The sequence below is a fragment of the Sorex araneus genome, chromosome X, assembly GCF_027595985.1.
Source record: "Sorex araneus isolate mSorAra2 chromosome X, mSorAra2.pri, whole genome shotgun sequence".
Classification (NCBI taxonomy): domain Eukaryota; kingdom Metazoa; phylum Chordata; class Mammalia; order Eulipotyphla; family Soricidae; genus Sorex; species Sorex araneus.
In genome coordinates this window covers 153,105,325-153,125,587 of record NC_073313.1, presented here as the reverse complement: position 1 = coordinate 153,125,587, position 20,263 = coordinate 153,105,325, and positions in this window count along the sequence as shown.

Below are 20,263 nucleotides of genomic sequence, written 5' to 3'. Positions count from 1 at the left end.
AAAGGCTTGAATTCCCTTGTCTTGTGTGTATGTGTGAGTGATTGTGCAGTCTTGGACGTCCTCGTCCTTGTACTGAGTCTGTGGCTCCATGACTTGGCATCCTTAAGATCCCTTTAAGGTTACGGAGTCCAATTGGGCTGTCTGCGATTCCACGAGGAACATATGGTCTAGGGTGGTGCTGGTTTAGACACCGGCCGCAAGTCACCTCTCAGGCTGATCCACTATGGCTAAGTTCCTCACCGGCCAGACATGCATCTGAATGGTTTGTTATGAGTGTCCCCATCCCCCCCGCCCCCTTCTTGTGTCTTTTGTGTTTTCATTTCTGTCGAGTTGGCAGAAACTACCTCCCAGTGAAGACAGTCACTGGTGGAAGGTCGAATCCCTTTGTCCTGTGTTTTCATTTCTGTCGAGTTGGCAGAAACAGCCTACCAGTGAAGCAGCCACTGGTGGAAGGCTTGAACCCCTTTGTCCTGTGTTTTCATTTCTGTCGAGTTGGCAGAAAAAAGCCTACCAGTGACCCTTTCTTTTCTCTTCTTGCTTTATGGCCTGCTTATCCTCTGTTTCCAAGGCTCCCTCAGTCTGTGGGGATGAGGCCACCCCCATGCACGGAACTGACTCCTCAAATTCTACTACTATAGATTCTGACCATCCTGCTTTCCTACCTGAGCCCTCCCAAGCGGAGGCGCCTCCAAGACTTTAAAAAGAAAAACGGCAGTTGGCGACTGCTACAGGATTTACGAGCAGTAAATAAAACCATAGTCATTTTTGGGTAGCTTCAACCTGGACTGCCGTCCCCAGCAGCCATTCCTTCAGAAATGTATAAGACAGTACTTGATTTAAAAGACTGCTTTTTCTCAATTCCCTTGCATCCTGATGATCACCCCCACTTTGCCTTTAGTTTGCTAGCTTCTAATTAGAAAGAGCCCAATGCACATTGGAGCAACCCCATTGTCAGGGGGATAAGACCAAAGATAATGTGGACGTCCGTAGGGCAGGTTCAGGAATTTCAGTGTGAATGTGGTGAGTGGGTGTGCACCCTCGTGAAAGAAGGACCGGTCCGAGTGAGTGCAGGAGTGTGCTTTGTGCGTGTGCCTTTAGTGTGTGTGTAATTGTCTCATTATCTTTCTCTTAGTTCTGCTTATTATTATCAGCAGAGAAGGCAGGAAAATGCAAGATCATGTGGTTAAGTGTTTAATAATATCAGGAAATAAAGGTATATCACTAAGGTAGCCTATCCCCAAATCTGATAAGAAGTCACTAGTTCCCTGCCTCAGAACTAGTCTTGACCAAGAAAGAAAAATGGTAGCATCTGACCACCTTAGGTTTCAACAATTTTGAAAAGGTTTTGCCGGCTTATATCAACAAAAGCGCTTTCTTGACCCATTTTTAACAAGCAGGAAACGGGCTGGTCAGGCAGAGAAACGGGGAGCAATGTTCCCAATCGGCCGACAGGGTTTAACTTTGCCCTGGGGACTTGTTCCTTCCTTCTCAGTCTATCAGTTTTTTCCTTGCCGTTTCTGAAGGGCCAGATCGATAGATCAACTGCAGATGTGTGCACATGTACGTGTGGTGTTTTTAGTGAACTTATTGTCTGTCTGTCTCTCTATGTGGAACACTTGAGTGCTGGAGCCAGAGTGAAAAATCAGTGGTAAAAATTAGGCCTGGGGAAAACAGGATCATCTCAAGAGATCAGAGTGGTATGCAGTTCAGCAATTTAAAGGATCTATGTGATTTTGGAACCTGTTAGACCAGGTTTAAACAAAGATTTCTAATTAGAATGTAGCGCCTACAACGAAATTGAAATTTTTAGTCTAAATTTCTTATTGGAAGAACATTAATAGTTATTAACAGTTGAAATTGTTTTGAATTCCAGTAGCTGTACTATCTAGAAAAAGCTACAGAGCTAGAGCCAGAAAACTAAAAGTGAAATAAGAATTCAGAGAGTGCAAGGCTCTATCTTATAAGCCTCAGCCAATTTTAATGAGGAATTTAGCTGTTTTTCAAGCAACAGAGGTACAGAAACCCTCAAAATAAACAAAGTTTACTTGTGTTTCCATAAACATTTGACAGTCCAAATGCTTTTCTTTCTATGCTATTATCAAAGTTTGGTTTAAAATATATATATATATATATATATAAATACCCATAGGGCTTTTTCTGTGTTTGAAAGCATATTGGTATTGTGGAATTGATAAAGTTAGAAAGCTTGTGATTTGAACTAACTAACGTACGAGAACTATTGAACTTAAGCCAAAGAAGATTTACTCATGTTTCATAAAATTTGATGGTTTAAAGGTCTTATGCTGTTGTGTAAATATACATATGCATCTATATTGGATTATTAGAATGTGAGCTGAAATAGTTGTGGTTAAAACAGGTTCGAAGAGTAATGGTTTAGTTAAAATATGTTTTTCTAGAGTTATAAAATTGGTTGCAAAATTTATTCTACAAGTGTTTTATTTGATCTGAGACTTGGTAACTAAAATTTCTATTGATACTTAGCAAAGAATTACAATAGATTAATCTCAGGTGTCAGACTGATAGTCTAAAGCCATAGTATTGGGCCTTGTTTAAAGTTTGAGATGTGGGAACTTTTACTGACTATTGTTAAGTCAGTCTGTCCAGTACATGAAAATGCATGTTATTATTCTGATAACTTTATTCATTGCTAAGCTTTGTCACCAGGTATCATACCTAGCTCGGACCATCAGAGAACTTTGTACGCAAGTGTGAGATCCTTAATGTTTTATGGTAATCTATGAGTGTTTTAATCTTTATATTTGTGTTTTCCTAGAAATCAGAATTCTAAGATATCTCCTGGTTAATTTCTATTTTTTTTTCTTTTTGGGTCACTCCCAGCGATGCACAGGGGTTACTCCTGGCTTTTCACTCAGGAATTACTCCTGGCGGTGCTCGGGGGACCATATGGGATGCCGGGGATCGAATCCGGGTCGGCCGCATGCAAGGCAAACGCCCTACCCGCTGTGCTATCGCTCCGGCCCCTCCTGGTTAATTTCTAATGTGAAGTGAACTTTTGCCAAGTGAATATATGTTGTAAGAACTTTCTAAACCTTTTGAATATCTATAGAACTGACAATGCTTTTGAAATGGTATGGCAGAGCAGTTTTGTCGTGTTAAATGAGATGATTGGTAATTAGTGTCCAAATTTGGGAAATCATGTTGTACTGAGTTTAGTAAAATAAGAGTTTAAATTTGTGGGACGACTATAAGGAATATAGATGTATGTCTTAAGTCAGAAAGATAATGGATGCAGATATCATCAGTTGGAAAAAGGAAAGTAGTCCTTTTAAACTGAAGTTGATTTTGAAATGGGTTGAAGGAAAGGTACAGGACAGAATGAATATAAAGGAATGTGTAGAAGGTTTGAGGTTGTGTTTGAAGGAAAGAAACTGATCACTGTTTTAAGAAACTCTTTAAATCACATGCGGAATTGTTCTAGTATGTTTTTTGGTAGGATCTATGGAAAAGATATTGGATGGATTGTCTGGACTCCTGTTACAGTGCTCTTAGATAATTGAATTCTTCAAAAGTTGCGAGAAATCAAGGGTTTTTCAAATGAGATTAAATGAATTAGACATGTTTAACTGTACACTGGACTCCCAGTACAGTGCTCTTATCAATGGGAAGTAAACGTTTTCAACATGGGATTGAATGGGTTAAATATGATGTTAAATTGTACACCTTTTTCTCTACAGATTTTAGCGTCTTTGACTAGGACCCACAACAAATGGGTGCACTGTATCTCACTGTGAGTAAAGTGAAATGTTTTTCTCTTCTTTGTACCTTCGGTATGTTTTTGATGCTTCGTGGCACTATGTTGGTTTGCATAAATCCAGACAAAAGTCTTTCCTCTCTGTAATAGGGTCTACCCCTCATGCAGACAGGAAAATCAATTATGGGACCCCAAAGCCCTCTTTCAGGGAAAGAGTCAAGGGATTGGTCTAAATGACAGGAGCAGGTATTTAACAGGTACTGTTTCAAGTACCCTACAAACCTCAGGGAGACCCTAGAGGCCAGTTGGCTTAAGGAAAGAATGGAAATCATCACTGCTATGGAAAATGAGAAATCCGGGAATCTGTGTGACTGACACAATCTGGGCCTACTCAGCATCAAGAAAAACCCTGGAAACCAGGATCTCTCTCAGCCCTGAAAAAGGGAGGGGATGGACTCCTTTCTGCCAGGATGCATCTACGGAAAAGGCCACCTCCAGTTCAACCTGAAAGCTCGAGACCATCCAGTTCATCGTGGGACATTTATGGCCAGGCCTGGGTAACTCTGATGTGCCACATAAGATTAATGCCGTTATTGGTGTGCTCCTGTCTTTAGCCCAACCCCCAGGACTTCTCAGTAAATAATGGGGTACCCCAAAATGGAGAGTTCTCCAATATTGCTGTGTTTATGCAAAAGAACAAGTCAGATTTGTTAAGCCATCAGGCAAATTTTAAAATGAAGGTGGAGAGAAAACCATGTTTCTGTAACTTGCCTTTTAAAGAATCAGATTCAAATTCTACAGAGTGATCTAGTAAATGTATTCTAATCTTGATCTAAAAGGTATCCCTTCTGGGTAATTCAGGTAAAATGTGTTTTGCTGACTGTAAAGTAAGCAGCCTAGTCTTTGGGACTCAATGTTGAACTTGCTATCACTAGTCTGAAAGCCATCTTTCATGGGAAGGAACTCAGTACTATGCTTTCTGTTTCATTAATGAACCTAGTGGAAATTCTGGGCTTCTTTTCCTAACACTTGTTCAGCATCAAGGAATTTACCAAGGAGAGGATTGGCAGCTTGACATCATGTAAATGATCAAATGCTCATATTCTAGGTATAAATATCTACTGCTTCCAAATGACAGCTTCAGTGGATAGATAAATTTTCCAACCTGAGAAGTGGTGTGGTGCTTCTAGGCCACTAGAAAAATCTGGACATAGGAAGTCATTTTCTATCAACCATGGGTGGAGCAGTTATTCTTTTCCATTGTTTTTATGACAGAAATGGGTATGGAATTATGTTGCTTTGGGTTCTGTTGCTTTAACTCTTATGTTTCCTAAGACAGCAAACTATTTTGTCCTTACTAGGTCAGAAAGGACCTTCCACATCTCTAGAGTCTAATCATTTCAAAGTGCCATCCCTCAGTCTAATTGATCTGATCTTTTCTTTCACATAACTTCAGGAACCCAACCAGTTCATTGCCTGGGGTCCACTAAAACTAAGGTAGCTTGAGGTTTCACCCCTTGTGCAGGCAGGGTCTGCGCCCCTCTGTCAGCATGAAGCAGCTTCAGAAGACGGATCACCGACCATTTTCCCCTTAAAGATTTAAGGTGGTGAAATCTCTAGGGGGGAATATGATGTAGGCAGTTAGATAGGGAAAGGCCCTTGGCAATGAAACAGATTAATAAAATTAGTCTCTGGGAAGGAGAATCCTGAGACTGACCCACCTTGTGGATACAGAAAACAGACCTGATAAGACCTTCTAAAGAAGACCATCACCACTCCCAACCTCCCTGGTAACCTCCTTAGCAACGGACTTTTACCCGAGAAGAAGCCCCCACGTGGGGGCAGGTTGAAGAGACCCTATAAAAGACACCTTGAACAAAGGAAGTGTGCGCATATGCTGTCTGAGCCTATGTGCTGCTTGTGCCATGTGGCCGAGCACATGTGTCGCCCGCATCTCCCCCCTTGAGATGTGTACTTTCATGCTTTCGTGTTTGTGTCATAAGGGATACCGGACAATGCCTCCCCTGACCACATTTAATTTAAAACAAAACAGGGGGTGATGTAGGGAGCCATTTTACAAGCCCGGCTCTTATCCTCTAGTCAAGTGGAGGCTTACTTGGGATTTCTGTAACAAGGTCACCACTGCTCACCTTACTGATCTTATCAGTTGGCCATTCCTCTCACTAGCCAACGCCCATGCCTGATCTGCCCAACGCCCATGCCTGATCTGCATTTTACTACTGTTCCTATGGGGGTCCAAGCATGCATACCGCCCCCTCCCACCAAGAGGTATAAGTATTGTAACTGCTGTGAATAAACTCTCTCTCTCTCTCCTCCTCCTTCTGGCTCTGCGTCTGTTCATTCGGTTACGTCCCCTCCTTAGCCCCACGAGGGGTCCTCCCTGCAGGACAGGATGGGACCCCACAGATTGAAATAATGAAATCGGAATAGACTGAAAAAGGCGGATGTGTCTAAAATGACGAGAAGAATAGTAAAAATTCTTTCATGCAGGCTGTCTTTATGACTCATGACCACCTTTGGAACATAAAGAGATTTGAGACACATCTTCAAAAGGTTTGAGTGGTCTATCCATAAATGATAATGGCTGGGGGATGCAAGCAAATAAACTGGGGAGGAAACCTACCAGATAGTGGTCAACGGCCCTCAGAATTTTTTAGGGGTGACCGTTAACATTGACCAACCCAAGAGAACAGTTATACCAGGAAGCCTGAAGATCAGCTCCTGGGAGATGTGAAGATAAATCACCATTTACTCAGGCCTAATGGTCAGCACCCCTAGATGCACCGTTTCGCTTCATCTTTCCAACAATACTCAGAGCCAGTATTATGTTGCCTCTGTGCAAGCGAAGTTCCACAATGTGGTCCATATGTCTATGTAAGTTCTTTGTATTTGCAAACTCCCCAAGTGGCCAAGCCGGCTTTCAGGCAACAGCACCCTGACATTGCTGGAGGGAGAGCTCAAAATACACTAGCTTGAGGGGCCGGCTAGGTGGTCTTCCTCGGTTCCTGGTGCCTGCAGCCTGCTGTAAACATGGCTGCTTACTGACGCTCGCTCAAGAATGAATGCTATAAATGGCGCTGAGGGATGGGCCGTGGGGAGATACCAGACTGGAACATGCGCACTGGGTCACCACTCCCGAAGGGGTCGGTACCGGTTCTCCTTTCGGCTGGGAAGCCGTTGGTGGGAAGAGATGGTCCTAGGAGAGTAATGGGGTGATGGATGGAAGGGAAGGAAATGAGGAAGGGCTGGCACAGGGACAGCAGGTTGTCAGCATGGAAAAGATGTTGGTTTACATGAAAATGTTTTTTTTAGTGAAAAATTGTATTCCATAAATGAGAGAAACAACAAAAACAGGTTAAAACAAATAAAATAGGTTTAAAATAGCAGATCACATACAAGGCCAGAGATAGCTCAAAGGGCTGGAATTCATTCTGGAGTTCCTTGCTGGATCTTCGGCAGGCAGCCTGGTTCCCGCCACCACCAGCACCATGTGATGTGACTCCAAAATAACCCCGAGTTTTATAGATGCAAGGACTAAAGAAACACAAAGCAAGCTGCACAACATTGAGAGTGCAGGAGTCCTTTTTCTTTTGGGGGGTGGTGGAAGGATCTTTAAAGTGATTTGTTTTCAGTGTTTCTTTAACACTAGTAACAACTAGTAACAACACCTTCTCCAGCACAAGGATTATGGCCCAAAGAGGGACTGTCCTGACACCTTATATTGTTACAGTAAAAACGGTAAGGTGTACTATGTTTAGCCAATTTAGACTTTGTAAAGAAAAAAAATGTTGCAGCCTAATAGTTATTCCCAATTTTCCTAGATGCTTCTAGGGAATGAGTGGAGAACTTGGACCCTTTTAATATACACATCTGCATAAATATATTTTTTTGTTGGATTCATCATTTGAGACTAACTTCCGTGGCATTTGGTATACTTGCTAGCTTTGCAATTATTCCCAGTATTTTATCTATCCCATCGTCATCATTGCCAAAAACAGCCTCTTCACTACCTACTGACCTCTCTATTATCTCTCTTCTTCCTTCCTTCCTTGCTTCCCTCCTTCCTTCTTTCTATGTTCCTTTTGTTAATTAGGGATCAGCAAGTATTTTCTATTTAAAAAATCACACACAGTAAATAGGTTAGTCTTTGAGGATCTGTCTCTGTCTCTGTCTCTGCTCATCTCTGCAGTTTTACTATGAAATCAGCCCCTGGAGCCTTTACTGATACGTCACCAGAAAATTTTCTAATTGTGTCTTTGCACGGGTTCCTACTGAGTCTTCTTTTCTTCACATCTAAAAAATATTCCTACTCCAGATATTGAGCAATATTTTAGGGTTAATATATTAATATTCCATTTGACTGACCCTGGTTCTATCTCCAGCACAAGGAGTCACTCCTGAGCACAGACTGTACTTGAGTACTCCCGGGGCTGACCCAAAATCTCTCTACTCTCTCTCTCTCACACACTTCTCGGGCTGAATTGATAGAACAATGAGTAGAGTGCTTGCCATGTATGAGGACAATCCTCAAGGGTTCATGGGACCATATGGGATGAGATTCCAGGGTTTGAACCCAGGTCCACTATATGCCTTACTCACTGGACTATCCCTTTGATCCAGATACGACACTATTTTAAACTACAACTGCTTTCAAGGACTAAAAATAAAAAGGATTCCCTTTATATATCCCCAATTATCCCATACTACTTGGGATTTTCTAATAGATGCTGTGATTTCTTTATCACAATAATTGGTTATAACCTGTCTAAATTTGTTTCTTATCTGCCAAATCGAATTGTCACTCTTTGCCTCCATCCAGCAGGGGCCAGTCACAGAGAATGAGACAAACACTTATGTAGACAAACACATGGGTTTTCAAAGATTTAGGGTCACCTGGGCATCCATCAGTGGTCTCAAGTCAGGTCAATACAATGGAATATTGCTCCCCCAACCCCACCAGATCCCAACAGGTTGGCCACTATTGAAGATGGCAGGGACATGAAGGACAGTTAGTAAGTCCGTCAACATGCCATAAGTACAAGGAGAACAGAGACTGGGGTAGTTCACATGGCAAATCAGTAGACTATAAAGTGTTATATAAAGAATATAAAAATCCATAAAAGAAAAGTGTTGGGGCAGGAGAGAGTTCAACAGGCAGGGCACCTGTCTTTAACCCAGTCTACTGAGCTCCTCCTGAATCCAGAGCCAGGAGTAAGCCCTGAGCATGGCCAGGTGTGGCCCCCAAACCAAAATAAATAAATAAGGTCCTGGCAGTTTCCTGTGCTCCTTTTGGCCACATTTTTCTGCAAATCTAAAAGACACTAAACTATTAGTCTATGTTTTCCTGGCACAAGTTTGCAGCTGGAAGATACTTTGTCATCGATTCTATGCTTGCCTACTGCTCTTTCCTGGGTGTGTGTTTGCCTACGAAATATCCAAACCTTGGGGTTTTCTGTTAGGGGATGATTTCTCAAAATAATCCGTCACATCCTCACCCTAGTAAGCTCCTTGTTAAATCATAGATCTTTGAAAGCATGGATTTTTTTTCTACTTGCTCAAATGTATATACCTGCTCCTTTATTAAACAGTGTTTGATCCTGTTAATTGAGGTTTATTGAGTGGTCTACTCAATAAATATCATTTGAATACCTGTATAAATATTTCCAAGGAGTTAATAATGGTAGCATTCAGGTATCTCTATTAGGAAGAGGCTTTTATGATGAGGAGGATTAGTGATTTATCGGGTAAATACTGCTCTGCAATGTATCTTCACACTAACAAAAGAACATTTTAGGTAGTGGAATAAGCCATACAAAGATTACTCTTCCTAAATGCCACGTGTTTTTCATTTCTTGGTAAACAGTGCAGTTCCTATTACCCTCTGCTAAATTGCCCTGGTTGTTTGGCAGATTCCCTGTACAGCCATTTCTGACCATTTAGCGAACAAAGATTTTTGAGTCTTACTGTACAGAAGTTTTCATTATATTAGATTCATAGTCAGTGTATGTATCTAATGTGTATTATGTAAATATGTATTATTATGTATGTATTATTACATTACAGCAGAGCCTGGCAAGCTCCCCATGGTGCATTAAATATGCCAAAAACAATAACAATAACAGGTCTTATTCGCCTAACCAGCACACACACGTTGAGAATGGGGCCCCGGGACACCACAAATACACACACACACACACACACACACACAAATACACGAAATCCACTCATTGGGTGCCCCTGTGAATGGGGGTGGGGGTGTGGGGTTGGTGGTGGTGGTTTTGAGAACAAAGGCACCCTTATATCTCCCTCCTGGGAGACTCAGTGGGAGGGATCAAGCCTGGAGCATTTTAGGCTTCTGTCCCGCTCCACAGTGGTAGCATGGCAGCTGTATGTGCCCGATAGCACCGGGCTGCCTGCAGTAGGTGCTTAACACATGCACAAGCCCCTGGAACCAGGAAAGAAAGAGATGAGATTCTGAGAAGAAGCAGAGAGAGGGGAGTGGGGAGCGTAGGGGTGGAGTAGGGTTTGGGAGTGGGGCTTGGCTTCTAAGAATGGCCTTGGGAGACCCCTCTCCCTAGGGTGCTCTGGACTTGGCTAGCATCTAAAAGCTCAGACTTGCATCAGTACAGGAGGGCAGAAGCTGCAGACATGTTCCGCCCTGCCTATAGAGGGCATGGCTGGGCCAATCGAGGTCATTCCTTGGAGGGCGGGGCCGGTGTGGAGTCAATCAGGTCCTTTCCTGGAGGGTGTGGCTGCTGCAAACATAAAAACCACACAAAACAAAAAGGCAAACATAAAAACCACACAAAACAAAAATGCCCAATGCCCCAAAAGGTTACCTCCTCCAAGAAGCCCTCCCTGATTAGCTATCTCAAATAAACTCCCCACCTCCCATACTGAACTCCAAGAGCTCTAGGTTTTCTTTTCCCTGGCTGTCATATGCCCTCTCCCCGGCTCCCCCGCCACTGAGCAGGGCTTCCGTGGCTTACCACCATCCCTAGAAGAGTCTGAGACATGGTAGGCAAGCAGCAAGTCCAGCTGCAGGAATGGATGGATGGGAGCATGGGGCTTGTTATGTCTCAAACCGTGGGCCACCCTGCCAAGGGAAAACTGAGGGGAAGTGTCTCCCCACCCGACCTGTAACATCCCCACCTCACGTCAGCGACAGCTCCAGGCCCTGACACATCAGGAGAAAAACACCTTCTTTCATACCTGAAATAATATATATATATTATATTATTGTTTTGTTTTGGGGTAGACCCAGCGGTGCTCCGGTTGACTCCTGGCTCTGTGCTCAGGGATCACTGCTAGTGGTGCTTGGGGGACCCTGTGAGGTGCCAGATATGGAACCCGTGTCCACCGTGTGCCAGGCAAGTGCCCTTCCCGCTTTACTCTGGCTCTGGGCCCCATGACTAACATTCTATCCTTCCAGGGCACTGCTGCTGGAGTAAAACTCTGTCCAAACAGGCCCCTTCGAAATGTCTCAAAGTGCGAGAAGTAGAAGGAAACCATGAGGATTTTCAGAGCACAGGAATTGACTATTTTTGTAAAAGCCCAGTGGTGGTAGAGGTTGGGGGGGAACTGAGCCCAAATGGAGCTGCGGCGACACCTAGTGGTCAAAAGAGGTTAGTGCAGACCGAGCAAGAGAACTAGCAAGCCACAGTATTAGGTTTGTTTCTTGAGTCACACCTGGCGGTGCTCAGCACTGAGTTCCTGATTGTGCTCAGGGATCACCCCTGGTGGGGCTCAGGGAGGGTAGCCTATGCCGTGCCAAGAATTGAACCCGGGCCAGCTGTGTGAAAGGCAAGTGCTAGTACCTGCTGTCCTATCTCGGGCTCAGTGATTTTCTGCACCCATGAAGGGGCTCAGGGCTAACACCTGGCCCTGTGTCAGGGATCACTGGCATTGCTTGGGGGGATGCTAGGGAGTGCTGGAGGCTGAACTCTGATTGCCCTCATAAACAACACAAGTTACCCGCTGTAGTATCTCTTCAGCCCTTACCTTCATTTTTATTAAATTTCTATTCCATAACAACCACTACGGACAACTCTTGCCTCTGTGTTCTGGGGCCACTTCTCGTAGGGCTTGGGAAACATGGGGACCTGGGGATTGAACCAGTTTCTGCCGTATGCATGGCAATGGTGCCTGAACCCCTGCGCTGTCTCCCCATGCCCACCCTCTGCTTTTCTGTCACCAAAAGCCAAGTGAGATTATCCTTTGTCTTACTCCTCTAACGTTTTTGCTTGGTTTGTGGCCACATCTGGTGGTGCCAGGATCACTCTTGATGGACCTACAGGGGGTGCTGGGGATTGAACCCAGGTCCTTACCAGCTGTTGTTGCCTGGGCCCTCTTCTGACTTATTTTTGTTTTAGTTTTGGGGCCACATCTGGTGGATGCACAGGAATCACTCCTGGTTTTGCATTTAGGAATTACTGCTGACGGTGCTCAGGGGACCCAATGGGATGCCAGGGATTGAACCAAGATTGGCTGCGTGTAAGGCAAATGCCCTCCCCACTGTGCTATCACTCCAGTCAGCCCCTTCTGACTTATTTCACTCAACACAAACCGCGGCTCCATGCATGTCGCTGCAAAAGGCCTATTTCCTGAGTTCCTCTTTTCCCACAGCTGAATCTCATTATGTCCTAGACACACCCCCTCAGCTTCTTTATCTCCTCAGCTACCAGTGGGAACTTGGAAGGATTCCAATCTCCTTTTTTTCTGGAGGGGGATACCTGGCAATATTCAGGGGCTACTCCTGGCTCTGAGGTCTTGGAACACCCCTGGCACTGCTCAGGGGATCCAAACCTGGTTTGGCCACATGCAGGGCAAAAGCTCTTCCCACTCACTCCAGACTCGTCCGGGTTCCAAACCTTGGCTGTGGTAGGTGGTGCGGCTGGAAGGCAGGCACACACCTGGCCTTTAAGATGCGGTTTGAGGCCCTTCAGATGGTTGCCCGGGATTGGAGTGGGCAAGGTCATCTGGTGGTTCTACATTTAATTCTCCAAGACAGTCACACTGGTTCCCCGGAGACTAAACTGATTTACCTTCCCACTTCCTAATCCACCAAGGGAAATTTGTGGAGAATCAGTGGAACCAGTAAGCACAGCGGGCAGCTGGTCGCCAAATCGTAGACAAAAATATGTTATGAACCTGGGGGCACAGCCCGGGGTGGGTGGCTATTTGTCTTGCACGTGACCGCTGTCACGCACGTGCGCAGGGGTCCGACACCCGACCAGGAGCTATCCCGGAGCACAGCGCCAGGAGTTAGGCATGGCCACTGCTGGGTAAAGGTCCAGAGAAAGAAACAAACCAACGGTTGCATTTCTAACCATCAACAATGAACGAGAAAAGAAAGGAAGATAACGGCCATATTTGACATCTCAGCGGTGAGCGGTGCAATAGGCCAGGGATGGCGTAAATGGTGTGAATGCTGCAGCGCGGGCCTGGCACCTGTGAGGTTCTGGGTTTGATCCCTGACCTTAGTGAGGTCTGCGGCTCTGGCCTTAGAGCACTGCCAGTGGTTCAAGACCCCCAAGCACTGCCCAGCGTGGCCCCCTATGGAAACAGTCAGAGGACCAAAGACAGTGCAGAGCTGAAGGTACAAGTGTGCCATGGTCAATCTTGGTTCAGTCCCAGGGACCACACGGTCCTTTAAGACTTGGATGCCGCAGGGGCCGGAGTGACAGTACAGGGGGAGGACGTTTGCCTTGCATGCGGCCAACCTGTGTTCAACCCCCCCGCATCTATATGGTCCCCCAAACATTGCCAGGAGTGATTCCTTAGCACAAAGCCAGTAGTAACCCCTGAGCATCGCTTAGTGTGAAACCACGCCCCCCCCAAAAAAAAGCAAAAAAAAGATGTGGATGCTGCCCTGGAAAACCCCAATTACTGCCAGTGTGACACCCACCTGCAGGGCCCCTACAGTCTCGGTGTACACACTGAATTCACAGTGTACTCAACTGATGGCTGAGAATCCCCACAAGGCCACCCCAGCATCCTTTATCAACAGTTGGGGGAACCCGCCATCCCCACTGAATTAACTATTTTTAAATTTTTAGTTGGGCCACACCGGAGGTGTTCAGGGCTGACTCCTAGCTCTATGCTCTGAGATCAATTTGGTCACACTCTGGGGAACCAAGGGGATGCCAGGGATCACATCCGGGCCAGCTACATGCCAGGCAAGCACCCTCCCCACTCTACTGTGTTTCTGCTCGCCTCCTCCCGATTGTAAACAAGAAGTAACCAGAAATATGTTCATCAGGAGAGACAGAGAGTTGTATGTGGAAACGGCCATCACTGGAGGCAGAAAGAAACGGCAGAGGGCAGGGCGTGTGCCTTGCACGAGGGTAGATCAGGTTGGACCACCAGCACCCCCCAAAGTTCCCTGGCACAGAGCCAGGAGTCAGACCTGAGCAGTGCTGAGTGTGACCCCAAAAGCAAATTCTTCAAGGAGCTCAAAATCTGTATAAACACACAAAGAGTGCAAGAGCTCCCTAAGACTGGAGCTAGGAGTCCGGAGGGGCCCTCAGAACTTCGGGTAGTGTCTGCAGGAGGAGGGCCTAAGGGCAAAAAAGGGAGGGGCCGGAGCCATAGGATAGCGGATAGGGTACTGGCCTTCAATGTGGCCGATCTGGGTTCAATTCCGGGTATCCCATAGGATCCCCCAAGTACTGACAGGAGTAACACCTGGGCATTGCCGGGTGTGACCCCCACAAAAAGTCCTAGTGGGAACAAATGAAAAACAATAGAATGTTACACGATGATAATGATATATTTAAGAAGAAAAATGGGGACCCAAGCAAGAGTACAGCAGGGAGGGTGCTTGATATGTACCATGGCAGACCCAGATCTGATTCCTGGGCCCCGCCTAGGGTTCCCAGCACCAACAGGGACAGAAGTACTAACACAGGAGGGGAAGTGCCCTGTGGAGTCCATCCCACTGCTAGATGGCACTCATGAGCTCAGAGCCAGGAATAGGACCCCGGCTTGGCCCCCAGACCCACAGCCACAGAATAAAGGGAATAAGGGGCAGCAAGGGAGGGGGCGTCTGCCAGAGCCACATTGTGGTCTGGGAAGCCAGTTCTGCAGACTCAGCGATCAGCTGTCAATCTCAGAGATCCTTCCAGCAAATAAACATGGTCCAGGTACCCAGAACCGAGACCCTAGGCAGGGGCTCGCTCAGATGCACCATGAGGCACTTGAGAATCCAAGTTGATGGAAAAAGCTAGGGGAGCCCCAGGTCAGCCCTGATATAGAGTGGAAAGGTTCTGGGTGAGAAGGGGAGGAGGGTGGGTGGGGGGAGGAGTCAAGGAATAAATATTCCTGATGTTGAGCTTATTGCAAGAGAGAGGCAGCAGGTATAAAGGTCCTGGGATGAACTGGATGCAAGTGGGGATAACAAATGGGTACCGTGTGCAGGATTCGGGGGGCTTGGGACCCTCAGAGAAGGCAGGGAGGGGTGGCGAGTGACTGTGTGCCAGGAGGAGGCGAGCAGGGCAAGACTGGAAAATGACAGGGTCTTTCTGAGAGCAGGAGGTCAGTGATTCCCCAGGGGGAAACCATCAGCGGGGGAAGAGTCAGGGCTAGCTGGAGGGAAGGTCCAAGGGTGGTGGTGAGAGGATGAGTCCTCACGTGAGTGAGGAGAGGCTGTGGAAGGTGACACTAAGGGATTTGGCAGGGGTGGGGGATAGAGATTCCTCCTAGAGGCGTCCACACTTTGGGGGTGAAGCTTATGGCCACGTTGGGAAATGCTCTGAGTCAGTTTTACGGAGGACAGTATTAAGGCCCGTTGCCAGCCCCCAGGGCCACAGAGGGGCTCAGGGCCAACAGCCTTGGGAGAAACTACGTTACATGTGCCCCTCCAAGGTTGGGCCCAGAGATCACTCTAAGCGGTTGGATTGGGTAAAACATGAGGACGCTATACTAGAAGGCCCCTGGGAGTGCGAGTCTTGCATACAAACAGCCCGGGTCAGTCCAAGCACCACTGTTTCAGTGAGCCCTGCAGAGAGGAACACCTGAGCACAGACCCATCAGGACTCAAAAAGTGATGCTGGGTGAGGCCAAAAATACTAAACACACATGCCCTGCACGCCACAGCCCATGATCACTAGGGAGGAGAACAGGACACTCATCGTCAGTGAGCGACTCAAAGTTGGGCGAGGACATGAGTGCCACAGGACTCTGAACTAAGTGTTCAGGGCCGCCCTCAATCCCTCTCAAAGCAGGGAAATGTCTTGAAATGGAAGGCCACTGCTGGCACCAAAGATCCTTTGCTCCCTGGGACCAGCGCATGCCCAGAACTGCGCACACAGCAGTAAGTAAAGGTGAGACTGTGTGACTGAGCAGGCGAGCCTCTCCAAAGTGGGAAGGACAAAATAGGGGAAACACGTTTCCCGAGTCACTGTAGTTTCCATGGCAGATATGGGGTCAGCACATCCCGGAGGCCCCTCAGACTGGTCACGGTGAATCAGGAGCACAGAGCCAAGAGGAAGTTGTGATCACCTCCCCTGTGGGAAAAAAACAAATAAGAAAAGCAGCATAGCAGCAGGATGGAGTAACAGAACAGCTGTTCTGGGAACATTGGGTAGGTAGGGCGATCCCCACCATACCCTTAGGTCCCCAAGCACTCCTAGGTGCAATGTCAAGTACGGAACAGAAATGACCCCTGAGAATCACTGGGTGTGTCACTCCCATCACCTCACCTCACCAAACAAAACAAACCTTAATAAATCAACCTATTATTCCAGCTCATCAAAGTGTTCCCAAGACCTGGCATGAGGAATTCTTGAGCACTGAGCTATAAGTACTCCTTGGTCATCCCTGTATATGGCTCCTAGACCCAAAACAATAAAACAAACAGAGGAAAATGTCGTCGAACAGCAGAGCATTGGGCACTCCAACCAGCAGCCACATCTCAGGGCTCCTTCCAGAATCAACGCAGAGAGAGAGGGCCCGGGAAGCCTGTGTGCTCCCGTCACTGCATTCTGTCATCTTCTCGTCTTCTCACTCTCCCCCTACCGGGGAATGGTCTACAGGGTGGCGCATTACCATTGCTTCCTGCTTCTAAACGCTATGCCCAAAGACCTGGAGTACAAATCCTAGCTGTGAGCATCAGAGAGGAGAACCGGCACAGGCTCGAACAGGAAGTCCTTGTTCTGGCGCAAGAAATGTCCTGACTCGTCTTACCCTTCGGCACATGCTCACAGACCCACCCAGCGGAGACACTTTCGTATGCTCCTTTCTTTCCAAGGGATGCAGAATTGGGTTGGCATCCGGGCTACCCAGGGTGAAGATATGGCAAGTAGCTGAGCTGCTGTCCTGTCTCAGGTGACTTGGGTCCATTCTAACTGAAAATACTATGAAATTACAACAGGAATCCAGGGCTACAGATGAAAATTAGGTCTGGGAGCAGAGTGACAGCACATCTGGGAGGGCATCTGTTGAGCATGTGGCTGACTCTGGTTGGATGCCCTGCATCTCATAAGGTCTCCTAGTGACAGGAGTGATTCCTGATCTCACATTTAGGAGTGAGCCTACAGCACTGCTTACTGACCCCAAAACAAAAGCACACGAATCAAAGTTGTTCTTTTTTCCGTTTTTGGGTCATACCCGGCGATGAACAGGGGTAACTACTGGTTAATGCACTCAGGAATCACTTCTGGCAGTGCTCAGGAAACCATATGGGATGCTGGAATTGAACCCGGATCAGCCTTGTGCAAGGCAAACGTCCTACCCACTGTACTACTGCTCCAGCCCCCGAATGAGTTTTGTTTTAATGAGGAAAAAGAACATCTAATTTCACAACTTTCTTGACTTTACCAGGAGTAAACACATTTTTATGGTCACAGAGATAGCACTGAGCCTGGGTTGATTGCCTGGCACACAGGTGACCCAGGTTCATTCTCCATCACCCACAGATTCCCAAGCTATGCATGAGGGGATCAATGAGCACAGAGCCAGGAGTAATTGCTGAGCAATGCCCAGCTAGCCTCTTACCAAAGATAAATAAATTTATGGCCTGGAGTTACAGTGTGCTAGGATATTAGCCTTACACACAGCTGACCTGGGTTCAATCCCTGGTACCCCACTGGGTACCAAAAGCATCAAAAACAAAAAGCAATTAAAATAAACTGTATTGGTCAATGCCTCCACACCATAGAGTTTTGCAGGACACAGATTTGGGATTTAGGGCCACAAGTGGAAGAACTTTGGGATTATTCATGAGGTGCTTAGGGGACCCTGCATTGTGCCAGAGATTTCCGCATGGCAGGTTGCTGGCATGGCCACGGCCTGCACTCCTGGCCTATCTCTGGCCCACGAATTCAAATTCTATATGAATCCAATGAACTTTGTGAGAGGAACACAGACGGGCTCTGTGGAATCACCTAGAAGAGAAGTCAGAGCCGTGAGCACCAGAGAGGAGCACAACTCATGGCCCTGACCAGAAAGGAGGGCTGGGAAGGAGCCAGGAAGGCCCTGACCAGCCTCAACCTCAGGTACCGGCTCACAGACCCCCCCAGAAAGACGGTGTCAGACAGTCTTCCTCTCCAGCAGACACGTAAGTGGATTCGGATAAGGACACAGACTGGCATGCCAGAGAAGGGTGGGACAAGGACCAGTTGGTAGAGGCCATGGCAGGGCTGCTGAAACCTGAAAGCTCCTGATGAGACCCTGAGCCAAAAACACAAGCTGCAATTTCAAGTTTGCAGGGGCCAGAGAGAGAGACCAGTGGGTAGGACACTTGCATTCACGCAGCAGACTCAACTTTACACCCTGAATCCCTAAGCAGTGATCCCCAGTCACTGCTGGATTTGACATCTTCACTCCCCTCCCATCCAGTAAAGGGACAGAGGAAGTCGTCTGCCAACAGTGATGTGTGATGTCCAGCAATATATCACAAGGGTCAATTCTTTGGTTTGTTTATGTTGAGGCAACATCCTGCAATGCTGAGAACTTACAGGTCAGGGTTTCACAGTCTATGTCATTTTCCCCCCCGCTTTTTGGGTCACACCCTGTGTTGCACAGGGGTTAGTCCTGGCTCATGCACTCCTGGAATTGCTCCGGGCGGTGCTTGAGGGACCATATGGGATGCTGAGAATCGAAACTGGGTCGGCTAAGTGTACGGCAAATGCCTTACGCACTGTGCTGTTACTCCAACCCCAACTAGGCCATTTTATTCATTCGGTTATGTGTACTTGTGAAAGGAAAATAGTGGGGAAAGTACATCTAGACCAAAAGAAATCTAAATGATGAAAGTCTATAATTTGGCTCAGAGACTCCAACTCCTTTGTTTCCTCCTGATAGCCTCTTGTTGAAATAATTCCATAATGTTCATATCTAAAGACTTCAAACGAAGGTCTGAACAGAGGGGCAGGAGAGAGCACACCAGGCTGGAGCAGATGCTGGTCACATGGAACCTTGGGGACCTTCACCGGTACCCACTGTCACCAGTACTGTGAGCAGAGCAGGGCACAGCCCTCAAGCACTGCCAGGTGTGCTGACAGACCCCACCCCATCTGCTCCCCGAGTAGTGAGACAGACCCAGGGACAGGAGCTCAAGGGCTGAGCACCTGCTTTACTGGTGGGGGACACAGCATGTCTCCCCTGCATCCAGAGACACATGGACAGAGGGGCAGAGTGCCTGAGAAGCTTCAAGTATGTAGCAAAAATGGGAAAACAAAAAAAATGAGGCAGAAGAGAATCCCACAATAGCTGAAAACAATTTGGGGAACACCAGGCAGTGCTCAGCAATCTCTATTGGGTGCGGGAGAATGAATCGCTCAGCCGCATTCAAGTCAAGTGCCATGTCTGCTCCCCTATTGCTCCGGCCTTTTCTTTCTGGATTATCTTTTGTGGTATTTGGGTTCAGACAACCCTATGGCCTATGGGAGGACTGAACCCAGCTTCATCCTGAGACAGCACCCCCCTTGCTGTGCTAATGCTCCCACCCATAGAGACAGACATTTAAAACCAAGGAAAACAGGTCTGCAAACCCCATTTCTGCAAATACTCACCAGAAAAGACAGGGGGCCTCTGACCCAGGAGAAACCGACAATGATGGAAAGCTCTGAAATTTGACAGGTGAAGCACAAATTCTTTTTCTGAGGAAAAATAAAATCATACAGAGTTAGCAGGTAGTATGTGGATAGGATGCAGCTGAGCCGGAGTTGATATGCAAGAGCACACAGGTTTCCACACCCCAACACTGTCGGAAGCCTGAGCTAAGATCCAAGTGTGGGCCCTGAGCACTTGCCAGCTATAGCCTCCAAACTGCAATTATTATTATTAATAATAATAATTATAAATAAAAGTACAGCGGATGGGGTTCCTGTCTTGCCCATGACTACCCCAGGATTGATTACCGGCATGCCATGTTTCCCTGAGCATCACCAGGAGATCAGTGGAGACAGTAATAACCCCTGAAAATTGCCAAGTGTTCTTCCCCCCTGAAAAGAAAAACACTAAAAATTATTTTAAATATTAAACGTGTGGTGGCCAACGGTGATCCTA